We start from the raw sequence: 16,924 nt of genomic DNA, 5'->3' as shown, positions 1-16,924 counted from the left end.
CTTAAGTTATGCATAGAGGATAATGGGGGAAGGGGTGGAGTCATGCAAGGACAGCAGTTCCTGGTCCTAATCGAAGCCAGGCTTTCAAACTTCATATGCAAAAGTTCAGGTGATTTACATCATCTTCTGGCCAGGAGGCCTGTTAACATTTTAAGAAACTTGTTTTTCTCTAAAGGTGATTATTCCAAAGTCAGGCACCAGCCTCCAAAAAAGCATTGGACAAAGCTGCATTCCTATAGGGCAAAGGTGAGGTGGGCTCAATCAAGAAAAGACTTAACTCAAGGGTCCAAGGTTACAAACATTGAGGCTACTACTTACATTTCTATACACCCATTATATCAATCAATACACTGCCAAGGACACAGTAGGTAAGGAGTATGGAGACTTAGCAGCAAACATTGGCCCAATAAGTGAAAAAACCTTTCACCGATACAATTTCTAATCAATCTTTTAACTACTCAAAGGAATCTGTGTTTAGACAGTTTAGAACATATCCTGCCTCTCACAGTTGGGAGGCTCTGAACAATCACATGTGGCTGGAAAAAAACCTATTCAGGCAGGCTAGAGGATTTCCAAAGGAGTTTGTAGGTTAAACACTGTCACACCCAGGAGTTATTAACTGGAGCTGTAAGCTAACTCTTTTTTCAGAGAGAGGTAGTGGGGGACAGCCCCCCGTAAAGTCAGAGGTGTAGGTGAAAGCACAAAGCAGAAAGTAGGCAGACTCTGGTTTTGGGGGTAGATGGGGGACTCCTGAGGCTCGATCCCACCTTTGTGTATGCCGAGCCTCCTTCCTCATGACCTTTGTCATGGGCGGAGTTCCTCATGCTGGCTCCCGGCAGTGATAGAATTCCAGTTGAGCTATTCCAGATCCTGAAAGATGATGCTGTGGAAAGTGCTGCACTCAATATGCAATATGCCGGCTCCCGGCGTCATGACTTTAGGCAGCCTGTATATTGAAGCTCAGGGCTATGTTCCTGTGTTGCTGGAGAATTTGCATGGTATGTCTTGCTCTGGAACTTGTTGGCCCTTGGGTGGTGCTTGGTTTCAGTGTAGGTATGGAGGCGTTTGATGAGGTCCTGTCGATTAATGTTCCCTGGAGTCAGGAGTTCTCTGGTGTTCTCAGGATTTGGACTTAAGCCTACTGCCTCTGGTTTTCAGTCTTATTCTTTCATACATTAGGCTCAAGACTTCTCTATCTATGCTTCACTTTCAGATAGTTCCTTGATCTGGCTTATACTTCTCAAGATCTATAGGCCCCTTCCTATGTAGTCATTGCTAACTACAGGGTTTTAATCTATTGCACCTGTCACTTCCAAGGTGGTTCCCTCTGTTTTCGCTTTTTCTGTTTGCTGGTCTCTTCAGTGTCTAATTTCTGCCCCGACACACGGGGGCAGTGGTGGTCACTTTTTTAGGCTCACTTGTTCAGTCGTGCTGTGGGGAGGGAGGAATGCTGCAAACAAATATCACTGGCGTGTGCTCGCGGTGTCTCAGCCACACTGGGTTTGCCCAGTGTGTGCTTTCCCTGTCTACACTGCTTAGGCTCTAGGTTGCTCTGCCGGGAACCATCTGAGGCCGGCCCTGGGTTGTATGCACCTCCCAGGTCTAAGCCGCTCAGGTTTAGGCACTTGGGTAGTCCTCAGAGGTGCAGACTTGGTTGGGCCTGCGTTTTGTGCCCTTCCCGGGTCTGAGAAGCTCAGGTGACCAGGTGTTTGGTGAGCGCAGTCGCTGCAACTTACTGCCTCCCCCATCCCGGCTGCTCAGTTTTCTGGGTGTACAACTGGCACACAGTCTCAGGCGGATGTTGACCGTCCAGAATCCCAAGAAGTCTTGGCTAGCAATGAAGCCTGCTTGCAGTTTGGTAAAGGATGCCTTTCTGGGGCTGCGATTGCCCACTTCGGGCTCTGGCTGTCCTCGCCTGCCTGTCTCTGGCGGGGGATGGGCCGGTCTGAAGCTGGCCAGCTCTAGCCAGCTTTGTTCTGTGAGCGGGCCTGGCGGTGTCTTAGGTTAGGGCTTTTCGAGTGGTAGCTCTCCCACAGTCTGGTTTGCTATCTCAAGTTAGTTCCCTCAGATTGCCCTCAGGGCATTTAGGCCTGGTCCTTACTCTAAGCAATGCAGCTTGCGCCTCCCTGCCCAGCCCCCAGTTGCTAGTGGCGGATGCAGGTGTCTGTGCTGCTTCTCCGCTGGGAGTTACCATTGGCTATGTAATCTGTGGGTTTTAATTATTTATTTTTCCTCCCGGTTGTGTTGCCATCTGAGGTTCCAAGGCTCGCCACAGACTCACCAGTGAGAGTGTTTCTTGGTGTTTGGAAACTTTTCTCTTTTTTAAGACTCCCTTCCCGGGATGGATCTCCATCCCTACCTCTTTTGTCTCTCTTTTTATCTTTTATATTTTTTCCTCCCTCCTTTCAAAGACAATGGGCTGCTTTTCTGGGTGCCTGATGTCTTCTACCAGCATTCAGAAGTTGTTTTGTGAAATTTACTCAGCGTTCAAATGTTCTTTGGATGAATTTGTGGGGGAGAAAGTGGTCTCCCTGTCCTGTTCCTCCTCCATCTTAGGACTGCCCCCAAATAAGACTATTTTAAAAAGCACTTTTGGGTTCACAGCAAAACTGAGCAGAAAGCCCGGAGATTTTCCATCACTCCTGTTCCCACACATGCCTGGCCTCCTGTATTATCAACACCCCTAGCAGAGTGATGTGTTTTACAGCCAGTGAGCATGGACCAATCGTATCACCAAAGGTCATGGTTTATGTCATGATAAACCATGCTGTGGGTTTGGACAGACATACAATGACATGTACCCACCATTAATTATGCATAATAGTTTCATTGCCCTAAAAAACCCCCTGGTCCTGTCCATCTTTCTTTCCCCCAAGTCCCTGACAACCACTGATGTTTTTACAGATGCCATTTTTTTGGCCTTTTCCAGAATGTCATGTAGTTGGACTCACACAATTATGTAGCCTTTTCAGATTGGCTTCTTTCACTTAGTCATATGCACTTAAGATTCCTCCGTATCTTTTCATGACTTGATAACTCATGTCTTTTTAGCTCTGAATAATATTCCCTTGTCTGGATGTACCATAGTCTGTCCGTATACCTACTGAAGAACACTTTAGCTTCCAAGTTTTCAACAAAGCAGCTGTAAACATCCATGTACAGGTTTTTGTGTGGACGTTGAGTTTTCAACTCCTTTGGGTAAATGCCAGGGAGCATGGTTGCTGGATAGTATGGTATCACCTTTCGTACGTGTGGAATTCCGTTTTCTGGTTGCTACCAGTTTTTCTTTCTTGACTTATGCCCTCTATTTTGTAGAAAAGAAGCTTATACATTGGAAGTGAATTTTCTGAGAACGTTGCACATCTGAAAATGCCTCCCCACCATGCTTAATAGCTACCTTGGCTGGATATAGAATTCCATATGAGAAATATTTTTCTCTTAGAATTAAGAAAATTTCTTTTTTTTAATTTATTTGGCTGTGTCATGTGTTATGTGGGATATAGTTCCCTGGCCAGGGATCAAACCCTGGTCCCCTGCATTGGGAACTCACAATCTTACCCACTGGACCACCAGGGAAATCTCAACTCCATCCTTTTGCCTTCTCAGCACTAATGTAGCAAAGTCCTTTCTCCACATCCTCACCTGTACCTGCTGTTTGCCTTTTGGATTATAGCTGTCCTAGTGGGTGTGCCATGGACTCTCACTGTGGTTTTGATTTCCATTTCTCTGGTGACTAGTGATGTTGAGTCATTGATTTTTAGAAGTCGGCTCTCAAACTCTTCTCTTCCTGTTGCTATTTCCCCTTGGTTATTGTTCGGATGTCTGCATCTATAACCAGCTAAAAATACAAAATCATCCTGCCCTTGCTCATTGGGGACTAGCTTTCCTTGCCTCTCTGAGGATATTAATGAGAATGTTGTGACATTTGCTTATTCTTGAATCTTTGTATGTTTGTTTTAGTGTCTTCCAGTCTATTTTCCCTTCAAGTTTTCCAGCCATCCTTTGAACTTCAGAGCATGTTGAAAGCCCTGTGCCTGTGGGCATTACAGGTCCACAGGGTCTTCCCTGCAGGGTGATGTGCCCAGTGGATTCCAACAGCTGAGTGTCTGTGGTCTGATTCTCTGTAGTTTCCTGCATGCTTCTGCCCAGAGGGTCTAAGCTGGAGCTTGGGCCCTTGCATTCTAACAGCTTAGTGGTGGAGGCTCATCATTCATTGCGTAAACTTTCAGCAAATTCCCCTGTTTTCAGAATTGCAATCCCTCCTTCAGTATCCAGCCTAGGCCAGACATCTTGATTTACCTTGCCGAAGAACAAGGCTCAGGACCCTGGTTGGTCCAGGTGAGGGGCAGTTGTTGGGGTGTTGAGTGGTGGAGAGGATGGAGGGGTCTCACTGCTTCATGAAAGCTCTGTGGCCCTGTAATTAGCCTCATTTCTGGATCTGTTGTGTCTGTTACATTCTTGCACTGTTGGGAGTCAGGTGCTCTGGGACACCTCCCCTCTACCTTGCCCTGCTCTCTGCTGATCCCGCCTTCCTGGGCCTCCATCTGCCTTTCTGGCTTCCAGAATTTTGTTTTCCTCTCCTACACACTTTTTAGGTTTCTTCCAATCTAGTGGGATTTGTTAAATGCTCTTGATCAGTTTTGAAATAGACACCAACAAGAAGAACCAGCAACACACTCTGTCCCTGTTGGGTCACAAAAGCCGCATATGCTAACATGATATCAAAGAGGCCCTACTGTGTCCCCTTTTTGGCTTAGATGGTAAAGAATCTGCCTGCAGTGCAGGAGACCTGGGTTTGATTCCTAGGCGGGGAGATCCCCTGGAGAAGTGGCTACCCACTCCAGTATTCTCTCCTGGAGAATTCCATGGACAGAGGAGCCTGGTGGACTATAGTCCCTGGGGTCACAAAGAGTCAGACACGACTGAATGATTAACACTTGAAAAAAAGAAAAGGACATTTTCATCTGACAGTGTCTACCAAACCAGGCCTGCTCCTTTGTCACCAAGGTTTACGAAATGGAGAAGCCAGTCCAGGTGATGATGGCTGGAGGCTAGTTTGGTTCATCCAGAAATGGTATAGTGGCCTGCACATAAGTCAAGAGAACAGAAGCCTCATCTTCTCTCAGCCATGTGTGCAAGCCCATGTTCACCCATCGCTGTGTCTCCTGTTTTCTCTCCAGGGGCATCTCTGTTCCCACCAGAGGCTAGCTCCCTGCGTCTGCTCAGGGTCACTCCCTCCCACCGTCTCAAGCATTTGCCTTCCTGCAGTTACCTCCTTTCTTTCTCTTGAAACATTCTGAACAGGAACTCAGGCCTCAGCCCCTCCCTCTTCCAGCCCCTTCCTTCTGGCCCCTGCACCTGCTGGCCGTCAGCTTGGCCCTGGTTCAGGTCAGCGAGGCCTCTGTGCTGCACATCTGCTGGGCATGTCTGTATCCCCATGGGACCCAGCAACACTCAACAAAGTTCTGAGAATGTACCTTGCTTTTTGTGACCACAGTCTTCCCCATTTCCTTTATTTTCTTATGGCTTCTCCTTGGCTTCCTTTGGGTCCCTGCACCTTTGGCCTTGTCTCCTTTGTCAGTGGTGCTGAGTCTCCAGGCTCAGCCCTTTCCAGGTAGTGGTTAAGAAATCCAGCCCCTGGTTTAAATCCTGCCTGCATGTGGATGACCCCAAGTTCCAGGTGCCTGTATTTCATGAGCTGCTTGGCATCTCCCCTTGGAAGTCTGACGGTCATCCCATTTCAGCCTGTGCAAATGGAGTGCCTGCTCCTCCCCCCCAAACTCATTCCTTGTTCTTTCTTCCTCAGCTCAGGCGAGGAGACTGGGCTTCGTCCCCTCACAACAGACACGTGGAGCCTCCTCTGTCCCCCATCCTGTCATGCTCCTGTCCATCGGTCCATCAGGGATCAAGTCCTGTTGAGTCCTCCCCTGTGTCCCTCTGTGTACACTGCCTCCACCCTGGTTCACATCATTACTGTCTTTCACTTGTGTTTTCTTCCTTTTGCAGGAGGCTGGTCTGAGTGTCTGCTTCCCCAGGGGCTGCAGGAATCTTTTAACAACGTAAATCCACCGACGTCACTGCTCCTCACAAGCCTGCAGTGGTTCCCTCTGCATCTGGGGTCACCCCGCCCCTGCCCTGGCTGTGCTCCCGCCTCAGCTGATCTCTGCCCCCCTCTCTGATGTTCATTGTCCACAGCAGGCCCTGGGCCACCCTCACTGGCTGTGCTTCTGTGCCTTAAACTCCAAGGGCCAACCAAGGTCACTCCTGCCTCAGGGCCCTTGCACCTGCCCATTTCTTGCCTGGAGAGCTTCCCCAGGTGGCCAGAAGCTCCATAACCAAGTGGCTGGCGGTTGGGAACAGGAGCTGGATCAGGGTTCCAGGGCCGGATGGAAGCTAGTTTTTCTAGGTCACCGTATCCCTGTGTCCAGCAGGGTGAATGATTTAATAATCACTTCCAAAAGGGAGGGCACACGGTGCCGAGAAGTGTTCAGAAAGACAGCGGGGTCCCCTGGCCCCCACACCGCCTCACCTCCCCTCCGAGCTGGGGCTGCATGGCCGTCCGTGAGAGGAGGCCCTGACCATGGCAGTGTGGCTGCATCACAGGTGTTCACAGTAACATAGCAAACCCGGGGGTGAGGCTGGGAGGGAAGGGGCTGGAGCTGGCTTCCCGCACCTCCTTCCAGCCCCTGGTCAATGACATTAGGTCGGGGGTTGAGACTGGTTGTCGTGGGAATGTTTACGTCATGGAAGCTAGCAAATGCTAGACCATCAGGACTTTTCCCCCCATGCCCATGGAGATCCTGGCTTACAGTGCATGCCTGGGAATTCATTCAATCTGGGGGAAACAGAGTCTCTCAGTGGAGGCTGGCTAGGCTATAGGAAGATGCATACTATTCTCTGCAGGCTTGAGGTTGGGCCAGCAGTTCCTCTTTCTTTTTTTTTTGGTGTTGGGGCACGAGGGATCTTAGTTCCCTGACAGGGATTGAACCACTGGACTGCCAGGGAAGTCCCTATTTTTCATGCTGGGAATCGTCTTGTGTGGGTTCCCCAGAAGCAGACCCCAAGAGATTTGGATACAAGGGATTTGTTAAGGAACTTCTTCCAGGAGAAGCTAATAAGAAAATGGGAGCCAGGCCTGGTGGGCTTTCCAGGGATGTCTGCACCTCGTCTGACCCTGGGAGCCCAGGTGTGGGTCACAGGGACCTCCAGCTCCCAACACACAGCCTAGAGGTCATCTCTGAAGGAGGTTGCAGAAGAGGAAGCTGGGGACCGACTTAGGTCCCAAAGAGCTGGGCAGAGAGGCACCAGGGTGGTTTCAGAGGGGAGACTCCTCTATCCTTATTCCTTGATCCTTGGCCCACTGTCCTCACTGGTCTGTGCGAGGTGCCCCCCGCTCCCTTCACTTTCCTTCCCCACCTTGTCCTCACCCCACCCCCTGTGAGCAGGCACTGGCCCCCAGGCTCAGGGCCGGATGGAGGTGCACACCCGTCACAGCATGCTGCAGAGGGCACCTGGAAGATCACATGTACAGGTATTACCTGTGTGTGTGTGGAGGGGGCAGGGATTCAGGCAGGCTGGGTTTCCTGTGGTGACCCACCCAGGCTGGGGTGGCAAGGAGGAGCAGGGTGGCTCCACCCTAGGACTCAGGAGGCAACTGCACCCTGCAGGGGCTTGCATTGCCGTGGGGGCTGCAGGCACCGAGGGCAGGTGACAGGCCAGCAGATCCCATAAGCAGCGCACGTGCCATACTGGGAAATGCGGCTATGGGGAGGGGGTCTGTGGGGGTGGGGATCTCCAGGGAAACCAGGGGGTGGCTCATCAGCTGCCGGAGTGGCTGCACCCTGTGCTGTAAGGGTGTCTCTGTCCTGGGCACCACAACAGCACCCAGATCAGCTCAGGCTTAGGGTGGGTGGTTGGCGGGGGGTGAGGTGGGCAGGGAGAGGAGTGAGTCCCTGGGCCACACACACATTCCCCTCACTCTCAGCAGAGATGCTCACAAGTGCCTGGTGACAAAGGAGACTCAAGAGCGAGACGGGGCTCCGGGGTGAGGGGAGGTCAAGTCTGTTCGGAGATGGAGTTGGTCATGTGAGCGACGAGCTCCCTTTAGCACCTGCTCTAGGGTGTCCCTGCCCACCCCCTCATCTGACGGGGGCCTTGGGGCCCTGCCTCCAGGCCTTGCTTTCCCTGGCCTTCCCCAGGTGTGGCCAACATGCTCCCCCACCCCCCACAACAACCCCTGCCACGCCTAACTGGGTCCGAGGAGTGACCCAAGGTGACCTTGGGTGACCAATGTTAGTTAGAGTCAAGAGGTATAAGAGAGTCTCCAGTCTCTGCTTTCAGACGCAGGGGCAGCCAGGGCCCAGGGGCTATAGGAAGCCTGTCTGCGGAGAGAGAACAATATGATAGAGGCCAGGGGCCTTTTGGGGCCAGCTGTGACCCTGGCTCTGTCTTATGAGAGGTAGGCCCATGAGCAGCGCAGCCATGGGTTTGCTTCTCCCATTTCCTGTCTTTTGGGACTTCCTTCTGGCGTTCCCCTCTGTGTGTGTCCCCCCAAGGACTGGGGCATCCTGGAGGGGCCATGTCTGTCATCACGTCTGTACCAGTCTTGTGGCGCAGGAGGGCTCAAACAGTTTTAAAATAGGGCACTTGACAGAACTTGCGGCCCTAGGGATGAGAACGTCCCTGGTGTCTTGAACACAAGACGGGGTTGACCACATTGGGGGCGGGGAGTCTGATCACATGGATTAGACACTGGTTGGCAGGGAGGTGAGGAACCAGAGAACAAACTGAGCAGAATTTTCTAGCAGTTTGGTTGTGAGGGGAGGAGAGTGTAGCTGGTGTCCACCTGCTGGTGGAGGGCGAGGACACGGAGATGGGCAGGGCTCCTGGACCCAGTGGACCCAGCTGGGAGAGGGTGAGTGTCCTGGGCAGAAGTTGACTGTGTTATTGCTCCCATCCTGACTGTGCAGAATGTGAAATGATCGGTCCCTGGACATGGAGTCAGGACGTCACAGCTGGTGGTGTTTGAGGCAGAAGGGCTGGCAGGCCCCAGACTAGACCCCAGACCAGCCTTGACAGGGGTCCCCCAGCCAGAACAATGCTCTGTAGCGTTGTCCTTTTGAATAAGTAGTTTTGTGTGACCCTGAGCTTTTGGCAAAGTAGTTAAGTGCGTCTTCAAAATCCTGAGTCTCTGATGGAGGCTGTTGCTCAGTGCTGGGCAGCCTGGAGAAACTCCTGGAAAGAGGGCTGATTCTGGGCTGGAGCCCAGAGGAGCCCAGGAGGCAAAACCAGTATGGGGAGGGGCTGGGAGGGAAGGCAGTTCTGAGTCAGTGGCAGTTACTGCGAAGCTGTTAATGGGAGGGGGGTGGGTAAGGAGGGGGAGTTGGAACCCAGGCAGTTGGAGGGAGCCGGTTCTAGCAGCCCAAGTGGGCAGGTGCTGCTGGCATCCTCTGGGCGGGGCAGAGGGCATGTTGGGCCAAGGGCGACTGATGTCTCGTCCCCCTTTGGGCTTTGAAATTTTCTAGCCCCGAGTTCAGTGTTGCTGAGTCCTGAGACATGGAGGGCTGGAGGGGGCAGCCATGGGTGGAAGTCTGTTCTCAGGGGGAGCTCAAGGGGGCAGGGAGGGGAACGCCTGGGAGGAGGGGGTCCCTGCCCTGAGGGCACCCCTGAGCCTATCTCTTGGGAGCACCTTCGTCAGGAGGTGCTGGGCCTGGTGGCAGCAGCTGTCCAGGGTATGGACTTGACATGGATGTTCGCCCCGTCCCCCCCGTGCCCGGCTGGATGGAGGGCAGAGGAGGGGAGGGTCCACAGGCACGGATGGCCCTGGCTCCCCGCACTTCTCAGCGGGGCTGTGCCTCCTGCCTGTAACCGACTGCACAAAGCAGCTGGAATGTGACAACGGGAGCAGCCTGGCGTCCCCGCTGGCGCTCTGAGGCCTTTCCGCAGCCCTGTCCTCTGTCCTCCTCCCACGTCCGCAGGGTCCCCAGCCCAGCTTCAGACCCCACAGATCCTCCAGCCTGGCCTCCCCACCCTTCATCTTGAAGGTTCTCCTGTCCGCTGGTTCCTCCCTGGGGAGCTCCGTGCCCCGAGTGTTGTAGTTCACCTGCAGTTCTCGTTCCCAAGTGTGACGTGTGTTTGCTCAGGGCTTCCCCCAGGGGAGGAACTTCTTGGCGGGCATTTGGTATGGGGCTCTGGTCTCTTTGCTGCATCCACTCTGTGCTGGGTCCAGAGGAAGCACCGCTTGTCCTGAGCATCTGCTTGGATGTTTTGGAAACTTCATTTACGAAATGGACAGGGTCTCAGTCTGACTTGCAAGGGTCCAGGCATTTCTCATGCTCTGGCCGGGAGCTGGGGCTGGGCATCCCTCCTACGCAATAAGCCAGCTCTGTCTGGGCTATGTTCCCTGTGGTTCCTTGCCCCTGCTGGATGCCCCTCTCTTCCCTGGAGTTATTCCAAACTCACCCTCATTTCTCTTCTGAATTATTTTCAGGATTCTTTTTGAGACTGTTAACTTTTGTCACTTGATCGTACATTTCATTGGCGTTGTTTTTTTGAGTTTCTGCAGACCTGTTTTTCCCCAATTACTTTGTTAGAATAAGATAAAGGCTGTGCAGTTTGTACTTTTCACGGTGCCTTGCAAGCACATGAAAAAACACTTCAACAGAACCTTAACTTAAATTGGTTTATGAAAAACAAGAAAAAAATGAAAATACATGATTCCTACTAGAATATTTGAGCACATGATTGAGGGCAGAGATGTTTTAAACTATTTTGATTATTCTTTACCTTTGGAGCCTGGCATGCTAATATTAGTTGAAAGAATTACTCTTTGAAAACATTATGGGAAAAATAACCTTATTCCATGAAACTTTCATATTTTCTGATAATGAGAAAAAAACCAACATGGAGCTAATGCTCCTGACCTGCCCACATCAGTAGTCTTACGTGATTTTGGACATTACTGTAATTTGTCAGTTGATTTCTATCAGATTAAATCCAACCAAGTCACCTGCTAACTGTAGATTCGACATTTCATCAAAGAAGTAAAAAAGGGGTATCTGGATTATGGAAATTTGGTTTATAGTCAGATATTTCTGGGACACAATTCTGGGCAGAGTAGCACGTAGTTAATGCAGTCGGGGTGGTGTGGGCAATGGGATCTGGGAGGGGTTGCTGGGGCTGAGAGCAGGGGTTCAGGGGGTCAGCGGGACCGGGGAGGAGGCACCAGGTCAAGAGTTGGGGGTGTGTCCAGGCTCTCTGTGGTTGACCAGCTGCGTGACTTTGGATCAGGAACTTGTCTGGAGCTTGCTTTTCTCATAAATACTAGGTTCCTCTAGTTTTAACACTGGGGGAGTTATTTTCAGATCATGTCAGCTGCCTCTGAAGGTCACCCTGGTGGAGCAGAGAAAGAGCTGGACTGGAATCCAGGAGCCTTGAGACCTTGGGGTGACAGGAAGAGGAACCAGGACCTAAAGTTTAACTTCAGGGACTGGGAGGTGCCTTGTACATAGATCAGAGGGGATGGGTGGCCTGGGCTAGCCTCAAGATTGAGTTTCTGAGCCTTCCAGACAGATGCTCAGAGCTGAGACCTTGAGGTGCAACCAAAGTAAAGATCTGGGTCTCAAGATTTTGGGGTGATATGACCCACGTATAGAGTGGCAGATTGCACAAACAGTCTACAAAGGAAGGGCTGCAGGAAGTCTGAGGAGGATGGTATTTCGGATCCCATCCCTCACCCTGTGTCAGGCTGCCCCTGCCTTCACCACACCCTGGGGGGTGCTGTGGCCGCTGCCTGCCCAGGACACTGGGACAGACACACACAGCATCTCTGGACCACGTGTTCTGTAGAATAAGGGATTGGAATATGCACTTCTCCACCTGGTTTCCCCCAGCTCTCCCGAGTGGCGATGGAATCTGATGTCCCTGAAACAACAGGCGGCAGGTGCATTTGGACTGGTCTTCCCTCTCTGAGGTGTGGATGTGGTAGCTCTGCTTGGTGCAGATGGCCACGATGTGGCAAGCCCCAGACAGCTGGATGATGCCCGCTGTGCAGGGGGCTCCTCCACCCAGGCTGCCTTTACCAGCACCTCTGGAGAAGCTGCTGGTGGCTTCTGCAGGCAACTGGCAGGTGTGATGCCCAAGAACCACTCCCCACCCCCCCTCTTGGCTCATGAGGCCCCCTTGGATTCCCAACCAAGACTCCCTTGTGTGATGTCTGTCTTTTCCACTGTGTGGGTGGCTCCCTGTCTTGCTCAGTCCCTTCCTCCTCTGCGGACCTGAAGCATTCTCACCTCAGGTTCCTTTCCGCCTTGCTGGCACAGCCATGCTGGGCATGAGTGTGTTAACCATCCACCTTACCAATGCCTTGTGTCTAGCAGCAGTTCTGTTAATAATAATGGTTGATGCCGTGTGTAGTAACCATCACAAAGTATTTTCAAGATGCTGTGATCACATAATTACTCATTTTCCCTCTACAAAACATCTAACCATACACTAAAAACCCTGGATAATCATGTACCGCTTCACAGGTATCCACTTGTGGTTAACACTAGCTTTAAAAGTCAAGGCTCTTGGTTGCAAGTGACAGAAACCCTAGTCAAACTTGTTAAAGCAAAAAAAAAAAAAAAAAAGGTTTTTTTTTTTGGACCAGATAATTCAGGAGCGTTGGGGAGTGATGGTTGGCCAGTTGGACTATATCCAAGGGCTCCAGTGTCATCAAAACACTCATTGTATCTTGCAGCCTCACCTTCTCTCTGTTCAGGCCTCACTGAAGTATGTTCTCCCTAGCTGATACCTCCTCCTTCCAGCTAGTTTCCTATGCTCAAAGGAACTGTTTCTTTTCTTGGGTCCATCACGTAGCTTCCGACTGGTCCTCTCAGGGCCTAAATTTGTCCTCTCGGCTGCCAGGAGTTTGCTGATCCTAAAGTGGATGCATTTTTTTGGAAATGTCTGAGAACAGATTTGGGGTGAGGTGGGAAAGCCCCAGTTCTTAGGCAGGGCCCCCGCCTCATCCTGAGACCTCCGTCCTTACCCCTTGGTACCCAGGGCCCAGTCATCTCACCTCTCTTTCCTGGTTGGTGAAACGGGGTGACTCACTCAGTTTCCTCCTCCTTAGAGGATTTCATGGGGATCAGATGAGGTTACACATGGGCCATAAGATGCAGACACCCATCGGTAAAGGTCTGAAGTGAAGTGAAGTGAAGTGAAGTGAGAGTCGCTTAGTCGTGTCTGACTCTTTGCGACCTCCTGGACTATACAGTCCGTGGAATTCTCCAAGCCAGAATACTGGAGTGGGTAGGCCTTTCCCTTCTCCAGGAGATCTTCCTGACCCAGGAATCAAACAGGGGTCTCCTACATTGCAGGTGGATTCTGTACCAACTGAACTATCAGGGAAAGGCCACTAGTAAAGGCCTAGTGTTAAGTAATTCAATATATACATGATATGCTCGCAAATATTTGCTTGAGTGAAGGGACCATATTTTAAATACTTTGTCTACTTTATAAAGCTTATGTTTATGTTCAGTCAAGATATCACCACCTTTTTTTTTTCTCTAAATTTTACCCAGCTTAGTATTTCACTCACTGTTGTTGTTTTTCATAGCTCAGTGTCTCTTTGCAACCCTATGGACTTCAGCATGCCAGGCTTCCCTGTCTTTCACTATCTCCCAGAGTTTGCGCAAGCTCATGGCCATTGAGTCAGTGATGCCATCCAACCATCTCATCCTCTATGGTCCCCTTCTCCTCCTGCCTTCAATCTTTCCCAGCATCAGGGTCTTTTCCAATGAGTCTGCTCTTTGCATCAGGTAGCCAAAGTATTGGAGTTTCAGCTTCAGCATCAGTCCTTCCAATGAATATTCAGAGTTGATTTCCTTTAAGAATAAGTTATCAGATCACCATTCTGCTCAAGGCCCAGAGTGGCCCAGATGGGAAAAGGAGTCCCCGGTGAGAATGGGGGAGCCCTTGAGGGCTCCCAGGGGATCTGGGGTTGTAAAGACACACCTGGCTGCAGGCCCCCAGCAAGATCTGAAATGTGACAACCCCCACCCCAAGGTCACTTGTCCTGGCCTTTGCCCTCCTACCCGGATGCTGGACCATCCCTGAGGCATTTCTAAGGAGAGATATATTTTGGTAACCAAGGAAATTCCTCCATTTTAACAACTGTATAAAAAGTCATTTTCTAGAAGCAAAGGAGCCCTGAGTTTGACAGTTGACCTCAACAAGGATCTCTACTTGGCCTGACATGGGGTGGGGCAGGGATGATGCAATTCAAGAGTCCTCTGTGACCCCAAGGGCCTCCCCAGGACCCCAACACCCATTGGGAGGAAGGTCAGTCCTCGGAGTGACCTGAAAAGGCCGGTGTTAAAGGTCGGGTGTTTCACCTTCCCTGTTGTAATGATCTTAAAGAAACTGTGTGGTCGTGAAGCTCCCGCGTTTTGAAGCTGAGATTGAAAGATAATTTGGGGATTTGGCCCACCTTGCGCCCTGTCTGAAAACAAAGGGGGAGATTCTTACCTTTCTAAGGACAGCATTCATTAAAGCATTAGCCTGAATGACAATCAATCTGCCCAGCAGCCAATTTCAGGAGAACTCTTCAACGTTCCTGCAGAGAGTCCGAAGAGACGAGATGCTGCTGTGTTTTGCCTGAACCTTTCTGTGTGAGGTCCATGCCTTGGACCACATCCAGAAGCCTGGACCATGCCAGCCCCTTGGTGGGATGTGTGTGTGTGTAAACATCGATGAAACCCCAGGAAACCCATGGTCCTTTTGGATCCCGTCCAGTCAGCTGGGATGTCCACTGTGTGGACCACGTGTTCTCTGCAGCAGACCCGTGGAGTGGGAGCTGAAAGGGTTAATTGCTGCTAGTTAGAGTGCCTCAGTTAACTAGCACTTGCTGAGTGATGGTTTGACTGCTGGCTCTCAAGGGTCCTCCTTCAGACACGGACCCCATGGGAAAGATTTGCCTTTTGAACAAAAAGCCAAACCCTGTATTTCTTAGTAGAACCAGAAGTAAAATTAAAACACTGAAGCATAGAGTGTAAAACACAAAGCCTTATCTGTAATGTCTGAGCACAGGTGCTGTCTGTGGTCAGGGGACTGAGTGGGGTTTGCTGGTGTAGCCTCTAGTGAGGACCTGGGGGTCCCCGGCTGTGAATCGAGGAGCCAGGGAGGCTGGAGGGACACTGGGTTGGATGCTGCCCCCTGCCCCTCAAGTGCCCAGGGCATGAGAGGGGACTTGGAGCCAAGGCCAGGTCCCAGGTGGACATCCAGGCCTCGGGCAGGAAAGGACAGAAATGGGACCACAATCCTGTTCCCTGAGGAACAGTTTGTAAAGTCTGCATTGCTCACCAACACTTTTGTGTGAGTTGGTTCTCCTGGGGAAACTTGGAGGAAATGTAAAATTTCATAACCCTTGTGTTGGGGGTTCAAGGGGCCTGGGGGTGACCCTGGAGATGGGGCGGCAGGGACAGAGGGCAGAGGCCCCACGAAGAAGGACGTGTCTGGAGTCTGCAGAGGGGTGGGTGGGGGCTTCAGGGGCCTGGGAGGCTCTGAAGACTTGAGAAGACACCTTGATTAAGGCCTCTCTCAGCCACCCTTGACCTTTAGGGCTTGAGGAAGCTGGACTAGAGGGGACTTGGGGGAGGGGGTCTCAGCATCCTCACTACTGATGTCCTGGTGACACCAGCAAGTTCAGGCTCCCCTCTCCCTCCCTGTCCACAGTGAAGGGCAGCCTGCCTCCTGCCCTCCACCCCCCAGGCTCCTGGGCTGCGTTCTGGGTCTGCAGACAGATGGGCAGGGCCAGGCCCGTCCACCCCACAGTGAGTGGAACAATGGGCATGAGCTGCCCAGCTGGATGTGCAGATGAGTCTGCACATCCAGAGGGCTGTGTATCGGCTTGGGGGGCTCCCAGTCCTGAGGTCTACCTGGGTCCTGCCCCTCCCGCAATGGACCCAGTGGTTCTACCTTATCCCCCTGACAGCAGTGGGAGTGGCCTTTGACCATGCTCCCTAACCCTGCACGCCCAGACGGGGGTTTCACTGGAAACCCACTGCCTCCTCCTGCTCCCCCTGCAGACCCAAGCTGATGAGTGAGGCACCTTTCAGAAGGAGAACACGGCCCCTCCCAGCCAGAGGCACATGCCTCTGTCACACGTGTGTGTGTCTGGGTTGCCAGCTTTGTGTTCATGCTCAGGGATGCCTGCTCCTGGCCTGAAAGGCAGGTTCCCCTGCTCCGAGGGGTCCTGACTCTGAGCTCAATGCAGACTCTTCTTCTCCTGGCCCACCTGATTCTTTGGCCTCTGTCTGTTCAAGGACAGCCTGCGTCACCCACACCTCCACCCTCATATCACACTCCAGGAAGGTGTGGCGTGTGGCTGCTCCATCCTGAAGGGTGGCCCAGACACCCCTCCCCAATTGCATCACTGCCATGTGGGCCCCCAGGTGCTCGGTCAGCCCTCCTGGCCAGCGTCTTGTTTCTCTGACTAGATTGTAAGCTCTTGAGCATGGATGTGGACTCCAGGCTCCAGGAAGTGCTGGATGCTGGTTCACACGTGTTGCGTGTGGTTGGTGAGCACCAGGCCTATGGCTTGCTGGTTGGAGAGGAAGGAGCATCCGGCTGCTGGGGCCAGGGAGCACAAGGGCTTGGGAAGCATGGGGGGTGGAGCAGGGAGCATGGGATGGGGGTGGGGAGCACAGGGGGTGGCGGGGAGCACTGGGGGGGAGGTGGTACAGAAGCATGATTTGGATTTTAGTTCTGTTCCTGCCGCTGGCTAGCTATGCGCCCTCGGGAGTGTTTTCATGTGTCTCCTAAGGAGTCAATCTCTGTCTGCTTCTATCTGCCTCAGATCTCACCCCCTTGATTCTGGAATTAGAGGAGGGGCTTCATTAAGCTCCCCTCAACCCCTCAGCTCTGGGTTGGGACCCAGTCC

This window comes from Bos indicus, chromosome 24 (assembly GCF_029378745.1).
Source record: "Bos indicus isolate NIAB-ARS_2022 breed Sahiwal x Tharparkar chromosome 24, NIAB-ARS_B.indTharparkar_mat_pri_1.0, whole genome shotgun sequence".
NCBI lineage: Eukaryota > Metazoa > Chordata > Mammalia > Artiodactyla > Bovidae > Bos > Bos indicus.
The sequence above is the reverse complement of the archived record's forward strand: the minus strand, read 5'-3'. Positions refer to the sequence as shown.